Source organism: Anopheles stephensi, chromosome X (genome assembly GCF_013141755.1).
Source record: "Anopheles stephensi strain Indian chromosome X, UCI_ANSTEP_V1.0, whole genome shotgun sequence".
NCBI classification, from domain to species: domain Eukaryota; kingdom Metazoa; phylum Arthropoda; class Insecta; order Diptera; family Culicidae; genus Anopheles; species Anopheles stephensi.
Genome location: NC_050201.1, coordinates 19,337,706 through 19,357,603, shown reverse-complemented (window position 1 = coordinate 19,357,603; position 19,898 = coordinate 19,337,706). Strand labels below are relative to the sequence as shown.

General features: G+C 42.9%; 1 protein-coding gene and 1 long non-coding RNA gene across 3 annotated transcripts in view; one reads left to right on the top strand and one right to left on the bottom strand.

Moving 5' to 3' along the window:
- Nucleotides 1–19,898, bottom strand: part of LOC118513209 (transmembrane protein fend-like) — a 253,414-nt gene that overhangs the window by 144,343 nt on the left and 89,173 nt on the right. The window lies entirely within an intron of this gene.
- On the top strand, nucleotides 29–18,546 carry LOC118513246. Its single transcript, XR_004906435.1, has 3 exons — nucleotides 29–1,243; nucleotides 17,574–17,882; nucleotides 18,068–18,546. It is a non-coding gene; the product is annotated as an uncharacterized LOC118513246 (long non-coding RNA).

Below are 19,898 nucleotides of genomic sequence, written 5' to 3'. Positions count from 1 at the left end.
TTTCTACGGGTAAAATTAAGTCACAGAAAGCCAGAAATGGCAGGCCGGGACCTTTCGAGGTTGTAGAGCCACCGAAGAAGAAGAAGAAGTACTGAGTGTAGTGATCGTGATATACAGGGTGTTCGAGATAAATTTGACACCTGGATTTTGGGTGTATATCTCAGGGTTGAGTTGACGTATCGAAATGAATGATATGTCATTCGATTGCTAAAAGTTGTGCGAACAAGTGTAAAAAATGTCTCGCTCCATAAATATGTGGAACCCGTCCGAATTGTACAAGCGCGTAACGTGTGTTATGAAGTTTCGTGCCGGCCATACGAATGCCGAAATTCGGAAGGCGGCGATGTGTTCGCTGAACACCGTATAAACAATACGCGTACAGCTCGAGGAGTGTGGTGAAGACGTGGATAGTGTTATTGTTCGCAAACAGCATAGCAGGCGGTCGGATTGTGTGCGGACCGACGCGTTCCTGGCCGGATTGCCCTGGCACGAGACGGACCCTGGCGCGAGACGTTGGCGTGGCCCCGAGCACTGTCAAGGTGGCGTTAAATGAGGACCTGCGGTACGCGTCGTACAAGCGACGTAGGGGACAGCTCATAACAGAAAAAACGCGCGAAAAGCGGCTTGCCAACGCTAAGCGCTTGCTGAGCTGGCTGAAGCACCCGGCGCAGCCAGGCACGTTGTGGTTCTTCTCTGACGAGAAGAACTTTTGTTAAGACCAGAAGCACAACGTACAGAACAACCGCTGGCTCGCTTACTGTGGTGCTGATGTGCCCCGTGTGCCGCAGACTAAGTTTCCTCAGACGGTGATGGTGTTCGGGTGCGTCTTGTCGGAGGGAGACGTGATGCCGCCTCACATCTTCCCCCAGGGCCTGCGGCTGAATGCTGACGGGTACATTGACCTGCTGGCCACCGTGGTGAAGCCGTGGATTGAGATGGTGGCAGGTACGTTTGGCAGCAGGATTCTGCACCATGCCATACGGCCGTCAAAACACGCCAATGGCTCACTGCCAATTTCGACCGATTCGACCAGCACCGACGTTTGGCCACCCAGCTCCCCTGACTTTAATCCTATGGATTACTTTGTCTGAGACACAGTTGAGCGGGACATCAACAGGGCGTCCTGCAATACCAAAGCGGAGCTGGTGGCCAGAATAAAGGCCATGTTTGCAGCCATCCCCAGAGACATGGTTGTCCAGGACGCAGAGGGGGGGTAGTTCGAATAAAAAATGCGGCAAACATGGTAAGCTAAACTTTGAAGAATTTTTTTTTAATATGTAACATAAATTTGATAAAAATTCCTTTCCTATTCCCTCAGAACCTGTCAAATTTATCTCGAACACCCTGTAGTTAACCGATTTCCCGGAATTAATTTAAATGTCGAAACAAGTAGACTGACGTAATTTTCGTACGTTCCACGTCTCTTTCTTACGCTTTCTTCCCATCACCCCTCATTGAGTACAACAAACAAGGAGATTATAAAAAAATAAAACCTCAAACAGAAAATACTCACACAAGTTATGAACCTGCAACCAATTTGTGATGAGTTTCGAATTGAACCTGGATGTACTTGAGCTCGGAGAGCTGTTTGCATAAGTATGTATTTATTCTGCAACTCTTTTTTCCATCATACACTTCTTCCACGTTGAATGCTGCGCAAAAAAAAAACTTCACACGATGCATTCGTTGGACCTGGAGTGCGGCTTTATTTATTTTAATGTCGATTTAAGTAACGAGAATACTAAGAAGATGGAGGAATAGGGGTTGATAAAGATGAAGAGAAAAAAGTATGAAGTGCAAAAGAACAATTCACCGTTCTCGTTCGATGCTGTACTTGAATCGATTTTAATGTGAAGCGGTCGCCGAGAGTCGCGTGAAATTGGTAACATACCCTTAATTCCTGGCCCTGTTTCTTCTAATTTCGCCTGTGGTAGAATAAAAATTGTTGTTGTCGTTACAAAACCTCTTCTCACGTTGTCTTTCCCTGCCTCTTCATCACGCTACAGTTGGAAAATCAACGCCTGGTGGATGGAGCGATGGAGACGCACGGTTACCGATATACCAGGGTGCTTAAGGTTATCGGGTCGCACCAAGCAAAGGAAAGGTTTTTGTCTCCACAGGCTCAAAATCTTACTCGCGAGTTGTGTTGTGGTTTAATTATGCACAAATTTGACTGCTATTTGTTTGTCCAGAGGAAAGAAACCATTCCACGTGTGGGGATATACGATCGTGTCCTGCGATCTTGATCGTTACCCGCACGTTCTCGAGTGTGCATTCGTTGCTGCTACGTGTTTCGTGATTTTCCAGTTTTTTGTTTCTCAACTTCCTTTTTGGTGTGAGAAAGGTCATGCCAGTGTGAAAACTTGCTTGAATTTAGAGCTTCTTTCGTATTTTCCTCGTAAGAAAATTAGTTTCCCGGTGCGATTAAGAGTTAGTAGATAATGTTTCTTTGTAAACTGCTTGCTAAAGGTCTAGAGTGATAAAGCTCGACTAATTAATTTGTTTTAAAAATAGTTTTAAATTAAAAACAAAGAGAAACAAAACCAAAAAACAAAGCGTTTATTGTACATCTCAAGCAGAATGCCCAAGAATGCAACAGCCCAGCTTGTTCATCCACACCGCTTGTTGCTCGTGTATGCGGGCGCGCGCCCGCGTTGTTGCAAATTAACTGGATTGTACTTATCGAGATTTAAAATTTTCACAACACTTGCCTGGCCTGCCCGCCAGAGGTCTTCTCATGGCGAGCCTCGTCCAACGCACACTCATCTCCTCATTATCGTTCACTTTTGCTGCTGCCGTTCTTTGCCTAGTGTTGCCGTGTTTTTTTAAGTGCGCATGTAACTTCATACGATACATCTGTTGGACCTGGAATGCACATGTTGCATGTTGCACGAGTAAATGGACACTGCATTAAAATTTCCATCACCCGCACATTCCCTTCCTAACCCCGTCCCATGCTTCCCTTCCGTATGATGTGTCCACTAGAGATGGGAAAAATTGACAAAAAAGAGGAGAGTTCCAAAAGCTAGGTGCAAACGTACCGTTCAGAAGCATCCAAAATTGTGAGCATTGTCGGAATCGCGTAGAACCATCAGAATCCGGAACCGTTGGAACCGTATGGAACCGTCGAAACCGTCCGGAACTGTCGAAACCTTCGGAATCGTCTGACATCTTCGAAACCTTCTGGAAGAGCCGGAATCGTCCGGAACCGTCGGAATAGTTTTGAATCTTTCGAACCGTTCGGAACTATCCGTACCGTCCGAAACCGTATTTGTCAACGCGAAAAACACAAACTAGCACACGAGCAGAAAAAATATTTGTTATCCTGCAATTGCCCTGTATTGAAATTTATCACGTGTGCAATACAGCCCCGCATCACACACAACGTCAACGTCAAGCGTCATTAAAATTACCAACCCATATTAACTTTTAAAATCGTTGGGTCATTTGCCAAAGGATGGCATATACGCGCTGTTTTCGTCCGGACGGTTCCGACAATTCCGGACGTTTGGGACGGTTACGAACAGTTTTACGTGAAAACGACGATTCCATTTCCTCATAATCGAAATCGTTGTCAAACCGGCTGGAGTGGAACCGTGGTTGCATTCCAAAAACCCATCTCTAGTGTCCACCATTCTCTTGTGCTTTCCTTTCTTGCACTTTTGTTTTCCTCGTGCCTTGTGAGGCAAACCGGACATGGCAAGTGGAAAAGAAGGGGTCAAAACATAGGGCTTGGGACGGGTGGGACGGTTGCATTGTAGGAGTTTCAATTAAAAACACCAGGTTACCTTTCAAGGCTCGTGGTTTTTATGGTTTTGTTTTGCATTGGAGTAAGCTAATTCGTTGCCCTGCTTTCCGCTTCCTCTTTGTTTTCATCTCTTTCCCTTTTGTGGAGATTGGCGTGCTGATGGCGTGGCAACAAAAAAGCGGTCACGGCGTGCACGAACGGCCGGGCAAAAAAAAAAATCAAGAGGCGCAAGAATTGATGCATCAAAGCATCCCGATTGCAAGCAAACTCGGGGCATGCTGGACACTTCTTTTTTTTTGCACCGGCGAGCGGAACAAATCGTTTGAGTGTTAATTTAATTGTGCTGCTAAATATTTGCTCACGGGGTTTGAGGGTGAAAAAGAAAGGGGGGGGGGGGGGGGGGGAATTGGTGCCGACAACACTATGACCTGCATTAATGCAAAATGTGTGCGTTTTAAGCTGTGTTTCACGGAGCAGGAACGGAAAAGGTATTAAAACAAAACATCATTATGAGAAAAAACGCTTTGCTTCTGTCATGAAAAGGGATGAGAGAATTCTTTGCCGTTTTCGGTTTGGTTGCTTGCTGTAGCTGGTAGCCATCTATAGTTTGTTTATCCCAAAGAGAAGATTCTTTCGGAAAATATGCAAACATGTTTAGAGGAAGAGTGGCAGAAGAAGAGAGAGGGGTCTATGAGTTGGACGCGATGGAAGCTAAAGAGCATTCGCTAGCCATTTAATTTCATCCCATTATGAGCAGATCCAGCCCAAGATCGGTGTCTGCGCCTGCTCGAAAACGCTATAAAGCGCGAGGTGTTAATTGTTGTGAAAATGGCGAATTGGTGAGCCCAGCCCGGTGGACTCCGGCAGATCTCTGAAGGTTGCGGTGTCGATCACACGAACACGAAAGGAAAACGAATCAAAACGAAGAAAAAAGCGCAAAAATCGTGACATGAGCCCGAAAGACGACAAAACGATGCTGTCTATGTTTTAAGATAGGACCAGTGGAGCTGGAAGCTTGAAGCCTTAGCCCATGTAGTAATTGAGAATTCTTTGGACTGCGTCGAAAGCGATGCAAAGGAGGAAAAAATCGAATCGAGTGTGCATAATGCACTATTTGATGTTTAATAAATTTCGACGGCTCGTAAAACCTGCCCATTAGATGTTACGATTGGATGTTACGATGATGCTACGTTTTGTGCGGGCAGAAAAGCAATTACAAACATCATGGAAGTGATCCATGGTGTGTATGTGTTGGCCATTAAAGCCGTTGAGGCAAGTTGTAAGATGCGTCCGACAAACGAGAGATGATATTTTGACTTGGCGGAGTTTAGTGAATGTTAGAAAGAGTTCATCAATGTGACTAATATGACTCTCTGGACAAGTCATCTAGGAGTCACACCATTACAACGCTCCAATACGTTTAAGGATAATGCCGACAAGTTTTGAATAATGCTTCGTTTATGTTTCTAATATTTTTCAGGAAATACAAAAGAGAAATGTTGCGTTTGGCGTTTTGTATTCAGTTATTTCAGTGTATTCACAAAAAAAGAGAAATTGTAACTATAACTGAAACATTGTGTGGTGCCAACACATAGGCGAAATCATAACAAAATTATAGTACACTAATAAAGCAGGAGTTATAGTAAGCTATTATTTATAGGAATAGTTGTGATTAGTGGAAGCTTGTTAGTATAGGTTAGGATAAGATAGCTAAAACGCAAAGATAAGGAAAGGGTAGGTAGCATAGGAAATTAAGCATAAGAAGGAATTAAGGATACACAGGAAGTAAATAAATTAAGCTAGGATTAGATTTGGAAATTCAGTCTGCCTCCAGCTTCCGTGGCGATAGGATGTGTATCGCTTGGAAGTGTCGTTACGATTTTTTTGCGAAAGGCAGATAGTGATAATTTCTCTCGAGTGCGATTGCGTAGTCAACGTAATTACTCGTGGCGCGCTAATCGGTGTCTCCGTCATTCTCCGGTATTCACTCAGAATTTGTGTGTTCGATCGACTGGCGCTAAGCCCTGATCGACGTTTGTGTCTAGTGTTGTGAGTGTGTGTACCTGTTGACCGTTGCAATAAGCAAGCGTATCAACGCAGCGTGGTAGTATCGATCGACGGCGGTAGCCAGTGAGTGTGTGTAGGTGTGTTTGTTTATTTGTGCATCGTTTCCCACGGTGAGTTTTTTCCCTTTTCTTAAAGCATCCGTTGAGTCCGGCTCTACCACGGGGGTAGAGCAGGAGGATTCTGAGACGGGTCGGGAATTTGAGCCTAATAGGGAGGTCAAGCATAAGCCAGGACGCCCTAAGGCCGCCCCAGCCACGAAATAAGTGGCCCTGGAAGAGAGGCCTTCAACATCGAAGGCCTCGAGTAGTGCCCCGCGGGCAAACACTGCCCCGCAGGCCATTAATAACGAGCCGCTATCGGAGCATCGAGCACGTGCTTACCCGCCGTCATGGGAGGGAAAGCCGTTTGTTTTTTTCATGCCGCGATCAAAACAGCTTGATGTAAGGACGATCGCAGCACAGTTGTTAAAGTAATAACCGGGCGTTGCTGATGTTTTTCGGATGCGCGCTAATAAGATCAGGGTCACCGCAAAGGACCGGGCTCAAGCCAACGTCATTGCGGCTGATCCAGATTTTACGGAGCACTGCCGGGTTTATATTCCCGGTAGTCTAGTTGAAGTTTCCGTCTTGATCCAGGACTTCGATTATCCGGAGGAGGATATTTTGAAAGTTGGGGTTGGTGCATTTCAAGCACGAGATAGCCCAAGGGTTAAAGTGCTAAGGGTGAAAAAGCTCTTCAAGCTAGACCCTTCATCAAAGGGCGAAAAAAAATGTTCCGACCTCCTCCCTCCGGATTACGTTTGAGGGAACGGTACTTCCGCAAGCCCTCATTCTAGCAGGCCTCTGGATACCCATCGACCGGCCATACGTGCCAAGGGTGGCCACCTGTTCGAAGTGCAGCCGGATTGGCCATGCCGATCCGTTTTGCACTCGCAAGATTTGCTGCGGTAAATGCAGAGGAGCCCACGCTACCGAGGAGTGCAAAGCCCCGTCCCAGAAATGCTCGCATTATCGGGAGGAGTGGCTTGAGGTTGCATTGTGTCCTGTGTACCGGAAGCTGCAAAGGGAGCAGACCAAAACGGTAGCCGGGCGGGCACGCGGCTCATACAGCGACGCTCTCAAGGGAGCAAACGCATCGAACCCCTTTGCAGTGCTGGATAACACAGCTGCAAATGGCGAGGCCAATCCGACTGAACTGGAATAGGTGCCATTGAGATTGGTAATAGTACTAAGAGTGCCTTACAAACAGGTACAAAGGAAGGTACTAAAGTAAAAAACCAAACCTTTGGCACCACAGCGCCACGCTTAAGATTCTTCACTTGTCCCGAAACGCGACGTCGTTCCCTCAACTCCCGCCCCCCAAATTGCCAGGAATCAGCCCAAGAAGAAGCGATCTTCTCGGACCGAGGCTCCGGTGGAAAGCCAGGCTTTTCCATCCGAGCCCACGAGCTTCCCGAGGATCTCTACTCCGTCCCTTTCCGAGATCCTTGAGTCCCTCCTCTTGACCCTTAACCTCCCGCAGCATCTGCACATGATCGCAACTTGGGCCCTTCCTTTCCTGAAAGGAATGATCAAATAGTGGCTGGCTCAATGGCCATGCTTAAGTATGATGGTCCGTTTGGATGATTGATGGCTCCTACGGCTACTATCATACAATGGAACTGTAGGAGTTTGCTTGGCAAGCTAAACTCATTTAAAGCATTAGTGGGCGAACACAACTGCGATGTGTTTGCCCTATGTGAAACTTGGCTATCGGATGAAATTAAATTAACCTTCCCGGGATATAATATAATCCGTGAAGATCGCGTTACTAGGGGTGGGGGGGTACTGATTGGTGTCCGAAAGGGTCACACTTTCACCAGAATACCCACCCCTAGACAAGAAATGATAGAAACTGTCGCAGTTCAGGCAAAACTGGGCGTTCTTCACGTGACAATTGCATCCATTTATATCCCCACGAAAGCCAATAAAGAAAAAGACAAAATTGAAAAGTTCAAAGAGGATCTTGGAAATTTAGCAGTGGTCTTGCCTGGACCGCTTTTGATCCTGGGAGACTTTAACTCCCATGGAATCGACTGGGGATGCGAAAAGGATGACATTCGCACTCCTATCATCCGAGATTTCTGCGACAGATTTGGTTTATCGATTCTAAACTCAGGAGAGGCAGCTAGGATGCAGACACCTCTAAGAAGGGCGAGTGCACTGGACCTGTCTCTATGTCCATCACAGGTGCTTTTAATTAACTTGGAAGATTTTTCTTCGGTCAAGGAGTACGAAAAACTTGTTTCAATTATAAACAAGTGCGCCCTTGAGGCTCAAACAAGGCGCTTCCACCAAGCAAGGACATTTAAAAAACCCCCCACTCCTTGACAAGGATTGAGAAGCGGCTTTCACCATGAAGCGTGAGGCATTTAAAGCCTTCCGGGACACGGGCTCGAGGTCCTTATATAAAAATTATAAAGGACTAGAGAGAACGTGCAAAAACCTGTTGAAGGTGAAGAAAAAGGGTTATTGGCTTAAAAACGTCAATAATCTAGACCCTGCCACTTCACTTAATTCGCTTTGGAGAATGGCTAAAAGGATGCGTAACAGCAACAACATCAATGAGAGCGAAAGCTTTTCTGGCGAGTGGTTGTTTGAATTTGCCCACAAGCTTTGTTCCGATTTCGTTCCTGCGCAAAGCTTTACACAAAATGCGCTTGGAAGTGACCCTAGGATGGATTCACCGTTCACAATGGTAGAGCTATCACTTGCTCTCCTATCAAGCAAAAGTTCCTCCCCAGGCTTGAATCAGATTGGTAGCAAATTGCTTCAAAATCTTCCCGACGTAGGGAGGAAGCGTCTGTTAAGCATCTTCAACAATATGTTAGAGGTCAACAGCGTCCCGCAAGAGTGGAGAGAAGTGAAAGTTGACACGACGAAAAACAGCGAGAAAAGACTTTTTGACTCGAAAATTGATGTTTTTTTGTACGGTGAAAAGATATCAACTACCGACAATTTTTGGTACCTTGGTGTTTGGTTCAATTCAAGGCTAAACTGGAGTACACAAGTTATGAACACGCATACTTGTACAGTATATAAGCTATTGTTAGATTAAGAGCGAAATTTATAAATGTAGTAGTAAGAGCTAGGTTAAGCAAATGTATAGTTGTAAAATTACAATCAGATTGGATTGGACCACCGAATAATAAAGTCGAAATCATCCAACTTCATAACTGGCGCAGCCGATACTGAACCAAGCGTTTTGTGTTCCGGTGTTAATAACCTTCCCCGAGAGAATATCGGGCACATCGCATGCGGGCACATTTGTGGGCACATCTCATGCGGTCAGCAAACCTACCCATCTGCTCGAAGAAACGACGTATTAGCCTGTAACCTGAACGAACCTGGAAAAACCTGCAACCTGTTACGCTAAGTATTGTTAAGAAATAATCATATGTGGAAGTTAGTGCTTATTGAACCGTAAGAGGATAGTGTTAATACGAAAATAGTGATTGAAGTCGAAAAAATGAACCCGGAGCATCCCATCCATTCCCCTTCCCAACCGCAAACTGAAGCTGTGTCGAGAATGATAGCAGAAGCAGATGCTATAATGCGTTCGATGAAAATTCCCCAAGCGATTCGCGATCTTTTACCATTTAATGGTAATAAACTTAAGTTGAATTCTTTCCTACTTGCTGTAGATAATTTGATGCCGTTTGTTTCAACAGTAAGGGATACCCCTTATTACCCAATGTGGCTTCAAGCCATAAGAGCGAAAATTATAGACGAAGCCGATAATATATTAGTGATTCACGGCATTCAACTCGACTGGCAAGCCATAAAAGAAACCCTGATAGATCACTATGGAGAAAGAAGGAATAGTGAAAAGTTATTAGGTGAACTTTTCACTCTCAAGCAAAGTGTTTCAATAGATTTTTTTTATAACGATGTGATCAAAATACTAACGCAACTTATTAACAGTGTGCAATTTGAAGTAAGTGAAGCGAATGTGCGTGAGGATAGAATAGCAAACTACCGGTCCAACGCACTTCACGTTTTTTTGAGCGGAATACGTGAACCTATTGGTGGGATAGTTAGAGCCCGTAAACCCGACACATTACGTGAAGCATGTGTCGTGTTGAGGAGATTGGCTATAGGAAGAGGACGAGTAACACTCACACGCGTGCGGTAAATGATTCTTATCAAGATACTCGTGCATTGCCGGTACACAATGACAGATACTCTTCGAATGCGCATAGAGCCAACACGAACACTACAAGACCTCAAAGTTTGCAGAGTCGTACGAGTGCTTATCCTCAACCGATGGAATTAGGTTCAGAAAGAACGAGACAAAGTACTGTCCGGCATCCTCCGTACAACTACCAAAACGAAACGTTTGTCCCAACCGGTCCTCCACAATTTCATGCGGAAGAATTGCAATGTACCGATAACGAAAATTTTGTATCCGATCACGCACCCATACAACAAAACGTAATAAATAAAAATTACTTACCCTATATCATAGTTACGCACAATGGAATAGCGATGAAACTTTTGGTTGATACGGGATCGAATAAGAATTACATCTCTCCTAGAAAAGCAGAGGCATTTCAAAAAAAAAATTGTCATCCTTTGTGCGTTCACAATGTGAACGGCTTGCATAAAGTTACTCAGTTTGTATCATTTCCACTATTTGGAAGCGGTAAACAAGCTATTTTCTTTATTTTCAAGTTTCATTCCTACTTCGATGGATTAGTAGGATACGAAACTTTACAAGAACTGGATACAAAAATTTGTTGTGCAACCAATACACTGAAAATAGGAACTAGGGTAATAAATATGCAAAGGAAGTACCCGGACACTCACACACAAACGGTTAATGCTAACGAGGAAATTATGTGCGAAATAACCACATCTATTTCAAATGGCGACTTTTACATCGAGAATAATTTTTTCCTGTCTGAAGATGTAGTAATACTTCCGGGAATTTACAGCTCAAGCAATCATAAAACACGAGTAATGCTGAAGAACATTTCTAATAATTTGGCAGCTGTAAATCCCAATAAGAAGCTCAATGTTGAAATGAATAATTTTGAAGCAGTTAAACCTTCCGAATTTAAAGAAATTTACAAATCAGAATCATTAACGGATAGTATAAATCTATAACATTTAAATAAGGAAGAAAAATCCAAACTAATTGAACTCTTAAAGGAGTTTAATGAAATTTTCTATACTGAAGGATATAAACTAACGTTTACTAACGCTATTAAACATAAAATTATAACTACGGATGAGCTTCCCGTGTACAGCAAATAATATCGTTATCCATATTGCCATAAGCAAGAAATTCAAGATAAAATTTCGGATCTTTTAAAACAAGGAATCATTCGACCATCTAACAGCCCATGGTCATCGCCAATATGGATTGTACCTAAAAAATCATCTCTCAATAGTTCTCCTAAGTGGCGCCTTGTCATCGACTACAGGAAATTGAACACAAAAACGATTGAAGACAGATACCCGATTCCAAATATTAGCGAAATATTAGACAAACTCGGACGTTCAAATTATTTCTCCACGTTGGATCTTGCTGCAGGTTACCATCAAATTGAAATCGATAAGAAAGACATTCCCAAGACAGCTTTTTCTGTTGATCACGGTCACTACGAATTTTTAAGGATGCCGTTTGGGCTTCGTAACGCGCCATCCACCTTCCAACGCGTGATGGATAATATTCTTAGACAGCACATAGGCAAAATATGCTTGGTTTACATGGATGACAACATTGTCTATTCCACAAGCCTCACGGAACATATCCAAAACGTTAGAAAGGTTTTCATTTGCATGAGAGAATATCACATGAAAATCCAACTATCGAAAAGTCAATTTCTGCAGAAAGAGGTCTCATTCTAAGGTCACATTGTTACACCTGACGGTATTAAACCCAACCCAGATAAGATAAAAGCTATTAAGCAATGGCCGATTCCTACAACCGAAAAGGATTTAAAAGGCTTTTTGGGAGCTGTAGGCTACTATAGGAAATTCATCAGGGATTTCGCCCGAATTGCAAAGCCGTTAACAAACTGCTTACGGAAGGGCGAATCTATAGGACATTCTAAGCAATTTATCGAAGCATTTGAAAAATGCAAAAACATCTTAACCAGCGGTACGATATTGCAACGACCTGATTTTTCACGAAAATTTATCCTTACAACCGATGCGTCAAATCATGCTATAGGAGCGGTACTGTCTCAAGGTACAATAGGTAATGATATACCCGTGGCATTTGCGTCCCGCACCCTTTCAAAATCTGAAGAAAATTTGTCAACCATAGAAAAGGAATTGTTAGCAATTGTATGGAGTTGTAGTTATTTTCGCCCTTACCTGTTCGGTAGGAAATTCACTTTGTACACGGATCACCAACCTTTGACTTATGGACTAAACCTGAAGACTCCAAATAGTAAATTAATCAGGTGGATGCTTGCCTTAGAAGAATATGACTACGATATTAAATACAGAGCAGGAAAGCAAAATGTCGTAGCAGACGCTTTATCTCGTATCGAAGTGAACGTAAAAGAAAATAATCTTTCAACGGACGCTACTATTCACTCAGCCGACACAGACGACAGCGAATTCATTCCTATGACATTACTCCCAGTTAATCATTTTTCCAATCAAATCATCCTGCTCATTTCTTCCACTGAAAATCATACGATTGAACTCGTCTATCCTAGAACATACAGAAGAACTATTAGAAAGGCTCAATTTACGGAGCAACAGATTGTCGAAATTTTTCAAAACTTAATGGATTTAAAGAAAGTTAACTGTATTTACTGTCCCACTACGCTAATACCCACGATACAGAAAGTTTATAAACAACACTTTTATCGATGTAAAACGTTCAGGATAAAAATCGCTCACACTATGCTTGAAGATATTAAAGAGGCGCACGAACAAGATACAATTATAGAAAAGATACACAACGAAGCACACAGAGGAATTTGGGAAAACCTAAAGGTAATACAACGGAGATATTTCTTTCCGCACATGAAACAGAATATTAAGACCTTTATTAGGCTATGTAAGGTTTGCAACACCGCTAAATACGACCGTAAACCGTATAAAATAACCATCGGAGAATCTCCATTACCAAAAAAGCCAATGGACATTTTGCATATCGACATATTCATAGCCCAACCCGACATGTTCTTATCTGCGGTAGATAAGTTCTCTAAATTCGCTGCTATCATACCTATGAAATCTAGAAGCATTCCGGATACCAGAAAGGCGCTTTTGAAAGTTATAAGCACTTACGGAAGACCCAAAATGATGGTCAGCGATAACGAAGCATCTCTTAAATCCATTGAAATACGGGGCTTATTGGAAGATCTTGGTATCGAAACGTATTTCACACCTACGAATAGAAGCGAAACAAATGGAGTTGTAGAAAGGTTTCACTCTACACTAGCAGAAATATTTAGATGTATTAAAGACAAATATAGAAGATTATCATCGAAGGAAATATTCCAAATAGCTAGCACACTATACAACGAAACAATCCACACCTCGACAAATCTAAAACCACGTGAGATATTTTTTGGAATCAAAGATAATGAGGAAAGGCCAATAAGAATGGAAGAAATCATTCAAAAACGCGATGAATTATACGATGAGATTACTTATCAACTAAAGGAGACGCAACGCAAAATGCTATCTCAGCGGAACCTCTCACGCGAAAATCAACCCACTCTATCTAAAGACGAAATTGTCTATTAAAGAGTACAGGGAATCAGAGATAAAAAAAGAAATATGTTCAAAGAAACTGTGGTAGAAACGGACAACCAGAAAACTTTTGTTGATGGTAATGGCAGAAAATTACATAAGTCAAAAATTAAGCGTAAATTCTAATCGGGACGATTAGAACTACAGGAATAAGCAGTTATGATCACGCATACTTGTACAGTATATAAGCTATTGTTAGATTAAGAGCGAAATTTATAAATGTAGTAGTAAGAGCTAGGTTAAGCAAATGTATAGTTGCAAAATTACAATCAGATTGGATCGGACCACCGAATAATAAAGTCAAAATCATCCAACTTCATAACTCACATATCATCCATCTGGTGCAAAAATGCAGTAAAAAAATTAACTTTCTAAGGACAGTCACAGGATTCTGGTGGGGCGCACATTCAACAGACGTCCTGCGACTGTATAAGACAACGGTACTATCCGTGTTGGAATATGGAAGCATATGCTTCCATTGGGCATCCAACACGCATATCCTTAAACTAGAGAGGCTACAGTATCGTTTTCTAAGACTCACACTAGGGAGCATGACATCAACACACAACATGTCCCTAGAAGTGATGACCGGAGTGATGCCGCTAAAACTACGTTTTGAAATGCTGTCGCTTCGCCTTCTAGTCCGTTCTTCAGTATCAAATCCCTTGATCGAAGAAAATTTTAAAGCGCTTCTAGAGACAGGTTCTAAGAGCAAGATCTTGAAAATCTACGAAGATTTTGTTGCCCTACAAGTGCATCCTATCGCATTAAACTTTGCAGCCCTTCCTGAGACCTACAGTTCCCTTTCCACAACAGACACCTCGTTGCACGAGGAAATTAAGACCATACCGAATGATCCTTACCCGATGGTAGTGCCGGGCATTTTCAGGGATAAGTATGGCCATTTAGACCAAATAAGCCAGTATTATACTGATGGATCATCCTCTATGGAGGGTACTGGCTTCGGTGTTTTAGTGAGTCCACCGAAGCATTTTTCAAATTGCGGTATCCGTGTAGTGTCTACACCGCAGAACTAGCCGCAATCTTGTACGCACTATTGATGATAGCGGCGGACCTTCGGATCAGTACTTCATCTCCACAGATAGCCTTAGCGCTATTGAAACACTATGATCCCCGAAGGCTGTTAAGAGCCAGGATTTCCTTACAATGAAAATCATAGAATTGCTTGGCTCCATGTTCGACAAGGCGTTCAGGATTTCGCTAATTTGGGTACTTCTCATTGTGGAATTCCCGGCAACGAGAAGGCAGACTCACTGGCCAAAACAGGTGCCCAACAAGGCACCTTTTACGATCGTCCAATCTCGGCCCGAGAGTTTCTTCGCCTACCACAGCAACTTTTACTGTTTCGCTGGCAGAGCATGTGGGAAGCGGATGATCTCGGGCGATTCCTTTTCTCGATCTGTTAAAATTGTGAAAACTAGCACTTTTCCAATGAAATTAGCCTGAAAGTGTCTTATTTTACGTGTAAATACTGTTAAAATTGTGAAAAATAGCACTTTTTCAATGAAATTAGCCTGAAAGTGTCTTATTTTACGTGTAAATACTGTTAAAATTGTTAAAAATAGCACTTTTCCAATGAAATTGGCCTGAAAGTGTCTTATTTTACGTAAAAATACTGTTAAAATTGTGAAAAATAGCACTTTTTCAATAAAATTAGCCTGAAAGTGTCTTATTTTACGTGTAAATACTGTCAAAATTGTGAAAAAAACACTTTTTAAATGTATGTAGCCTGAAAGTGTCTTATTTTACGTGTAAATACTGTTGAAATTGTAAAAAAAAGCACTTTTTCAATGAAATTACCCTGAAAGTGTCTTATTTTACGTGTAAATACTGTTAAAATTAATAAAAAAACACTTTTTCAATGTATTTAGCCTGAAAGTGTCTTATTTTACGTGTAAATACTGTTAAAATTGTTAAAATTTTTTTTTTCAATTTATTTAGTTTATTATTTATTATTTATTATTTATTAAGTGTCCCTGCGGCCTTGGTTCGGTGGGCTCTCTGTAGACCGGGCATTCATACGCATGATGTCTCGACTTATGTCGAATCATTTCGCGTTGAATGCTCAACTACAGCGTATAACTCTGGCTCAGACAAAGGTGTGTGGCTGCGGTGACGGATTTGACGATGTGGATCACCTTCTGTGGTCCTGCGTGAAGTTTGAAACCACAAGACCCTCCTTGTTGGGCGCAGTCGAGAGCATCGGCAGACGACCGGGCATAGAAATCAGAGAAGTGTTGGCGACCAGAGACCTCGCTTACATGAGGCTCATCTTCTCATTCACCAGAGACAACGGTCTTATCCTTTGATTCCGCATCCCTATTATCCTTCCAATCCACATCCGCCATTCCTTTTGTTATTCGTTGTGTTGTCTTTGTTGTAATGTGCAACGGGTGATACGTTGACGGAGCAGTTTAAATCGTGGGCAATTTTCATACTTTCGTAAAAAGGAGGCAGGTTTTTTTGTGTGTGTAGTAGTGTGCTCCAGGTCAATCCAGCTTTGGTACAGCGGGTCCACCTGTGTTGGAGTTGGGTCCGGGAAGGTTGGCTGGTACAGCCTCTTAAATAGTGGAGTCACTCCTGCTGTTGCAAGATGGAATCCACCGATCGCTTTTGAATTCGATGTTTACTTGGTCGATCACGGGCTGTGTCATTGCTGGGCTACTTGGAGAACATTGCACTAGGAGGAAATGGCTAGTTAATTTTGTTAATTGTTTCTTTTCGTGAATTTAATTCACAGTCACCACAAGCGGTGGTGACAATACGGCATCAGTCCGTAATAATTAATTAATAAATAAAAATAAATTAAGAGAGACGAATGAAAAAAGCCTCGTAAATAAAACATACAACAAACAACATCATGATTCATCTAATGCAATGGTTTGATAGCTGGTTTCAATTTCAATGTTTGCGTCATGTGAGGTTAGAGAATATACTTTTAAAAGAGTTACAAAATTTGCTAAATCTAGAGTACTTTGAACCAGATGGATAAATCCGTTCATCCGGTGGCCGAGGTGACAGCGGCACCGGTATTCGCCCGGCAACACCGGGATTCAATTCCCATCCAAATCGCCTACCCATACACAGGGCTGACTACTTTGCTACTGGCAAAATTAATCATAGAAAGCCGGAAAAGTCACTTTTATACCTTGCAAGGTTGTAGTGCCACGGAAGAAGAAGAAGAAGAAAAAAAGTGAAAACATTTTCATTTTTCATTTTTTCATGAACGCATATGCTTCTTCTTCTTACTTGGCACTACAACCTCGAGAGGACTCGGCCTGCCATTGCTGGCTTTCTGTGACTTGATTTTACCCGTAGTTAAGTAGTCAGCCCTACGTACGGGGAGGGGGTCTGGATGGGATTTGAACCCCGGTCCTGCCGTGTGAAGAACGGCACCGTTATTGCCTCGGCCACCGGACCGCCCTATAAGCATCTGCAGATGCATATCCAGATGATACTTAATTGGTGGCGGCATACTAATACAACGTATGAAAAACGTATTGAAATTGTAAATTATTGATGATAGCTCTTGCGATTATCAAAGCACATGATGAAATCAAATATTGTTTTGCGAAAAAAAAAACACAAATGAATGGATGCTGTTAGGAAATTTGCGAGTTAACACATATACACACTCATACTCTGTACCAACATTAAAATCGTAGTCGGCAGCTTTTTACAAGTTCTGGATAAATCTTGAGGCGATCGTTTGCATACAAAACTTAAACACTACGCACTGAGACGGCACCAGTAGTTAAATCAAAAACAAATGATGCTTTCTATTCTTTTCTTTTTAATAGACACCGTAATCTTTACAAACGATAAACTCGTTACGTTAACTTACGTGGCACATCTAGAGTCGCAAATGTAGATCATTGAATTTGTTGTGATAGTCTCGAAAAAAACCTATATGTCTCTCTCTCCCTCTCTCTCTCTCTCTCTCTCTCTCTCTCTCTCTCTCTCTCTCTCTCTAGGTCTTTTGTATGGGCCATTATGGAGCCGGATGGGATTTGAACTCCGGTAATGCTGTGTGATGACTGAAATCAATTTCACGAAGTATTAGATTAGTAACAAATTTATCTTCTGTTGATTGTGTTAATGAACGAACCTGGATTCGATCTCGAGCTCTCGGTAGATTGTGGCTAGTGGCGTCAATATCCACGCTGCAGGGCTGGGCATCGAATCCCGTCCAAACTACCTCTCAGTACTAATTACTTCCCAGTTTCAGATAAAATTAAGTCAAAGAAGCTAAAAACGATAGGCCAAGACCACTCAAGTTTGCAGTAAGAAAGAATTTTTTTTTATTTTAAATTCTATCCACCAACGTAAACTTTCAAATTATCCCATTGATGTATTAGATCTGTTGAAAGTAAGGCAATCCATCAACCCCCCTTATTCATTCAAATTCGCTTTTTCTTTCGCCTTCTCTCTTTTTCTCTCTCTCTCACTCATCTCTTTTGCCAAACAGACACACGTGACACTGAACAACCCAATACAATTCAATGAGTGCGTTTCTACGTTTACCTCCTCCATTTCCCTGCCCGATTGTTAGCTCCTTTGCCCGTTGTCGCAAGTTCTTAATGTCTCGGCGTGCACGGGTAAAGGAATAAAATTTCGTGCTCCCAAATAGGCTGACCCACGCTGACAGAACGCAGAAAAGTCCGCTCAACTTTCCGCAGGTGGCAGTGCTCAACGCGCGTTTGCGTCCCTCCCCAAACGGCAAAGGGTTTGGCGTCCGTGGCTCATTGCAAGTCCGGTGCAAGCGCGATGACTCGGACGCCCTTGGGGTGCAGGAAGCGTGGGACGCATGTTTATGTGTTTCTTGCCGCCTACCGTGGTGGTTGGAGGTGATGCCCGGCGGTATGTATACCTGTTGTACGTAACAATGTACTATAAATTATCATTTGATTTTGATTGTTGAATTCCCTGGCCCGGGCAAAACCTGAGGCCCAATCGAAAGGGTGGGGCCGATCTTCCAAACAGATGGTCAAGCGGGGAAGGCAAGGGGGGGGGGGGGGAGAATGTGGAAGTTGCGGGGGTTAGATCCTGCCGAAAGGTATAGATGAACTGGACCTCTCTCTTGGGGTTTTCCCTGGGTAGACATCTTACAAGTAATCGTCGCGTTAGAGCCGAAGCGGGCAGTAAAAAAGATAGCCGATTTGCGGCATGACGGAACAGGCCGATGCACACGGAATGGAAAAGAGGGCGGAGAGATCCGATTCCAGCTAGAGCAAATGCTCTAGGACGTCGAGTAAACAATTCCGAAACATCGAGTAAACAATTCCGAAACCGCGCGCTTTTGCTCCGAAAAGCTAGTGGACCGCTTCAGGTCAGGTGAGTTAACGCGGAGAGGGTATTATGAAAAATGGTGGGGAGAGGGGGGGGGGGCAAGGTGGTTCGGGCAAGTTTGATACAACCCAGCAGGCGGTGCAACATCGGACCCGCGAGATGTGGTTTCGATGTGTGTAGCTGATTGTGTGTTGTGTGTGGGTGTGGTGACGTGGGTTTTGCCCTTCGCTTGAGAAGTTTTCCTTCCTTCCTGCAGTTAAGTCAATCTCTGCACACTGTCTCTCCCGTGCCCCATTCATCACCCATCTCGTTATGGCCTGACTTATGCTTCCTTTCTCCTTTTAATTCGACCGTGTGAGCAGCGGAGACTTGTGGTTCATTCTGGTTACGAAAGACAAAAGTCTAACCTCGCCCGAACGGTGACGAGCTCATACATTGTTTTTGAACTTTAGGGCACAGCAGGGTAGACGCGAATAAAATCAAAGAGAGAGAGAGAGGGAGAGAGAGAGAGAAAGAGAGAGAGAAAGAGAGAGAGAGAGGGAGAGAAAAAAAAACAAAATCCATAAAAGCCAAAAATTTTGAATGCCATGCGCCGGAATGCTATTGAATTTTGAATGCTATTGAATGCGCCGGATCTTTCATAAATTTTTTCATTTCTTTTTTTACTTGTTTTCTACCTTTCCGTTTGATTTCGTTTGCAGAGGTCCGCCAGAGCTAATGGTTTATGTGGAATCTGTCACGGGTTGAGTCAATAAGCAATATTTTTTTTCGCAACGTTCAAATATGCAGAACACCAAGCTATCACTGTTTTATGTAGCTCATAATCGAAACGAAAATTGTAGGAACCAATAAGGTGACCTTCATAAACGGTATTTTTTTATTTTTAAAGAATTTCTTCCTCTTCTTCCTGGGCAGGACAACCTAAAATGCTCTTGTTTTGTCATTTCCGGCTTTCTGTTTTTAACAGTCGGTGATCTGGATAGGATTTGATGCCCGGTTCTACCGTTTGA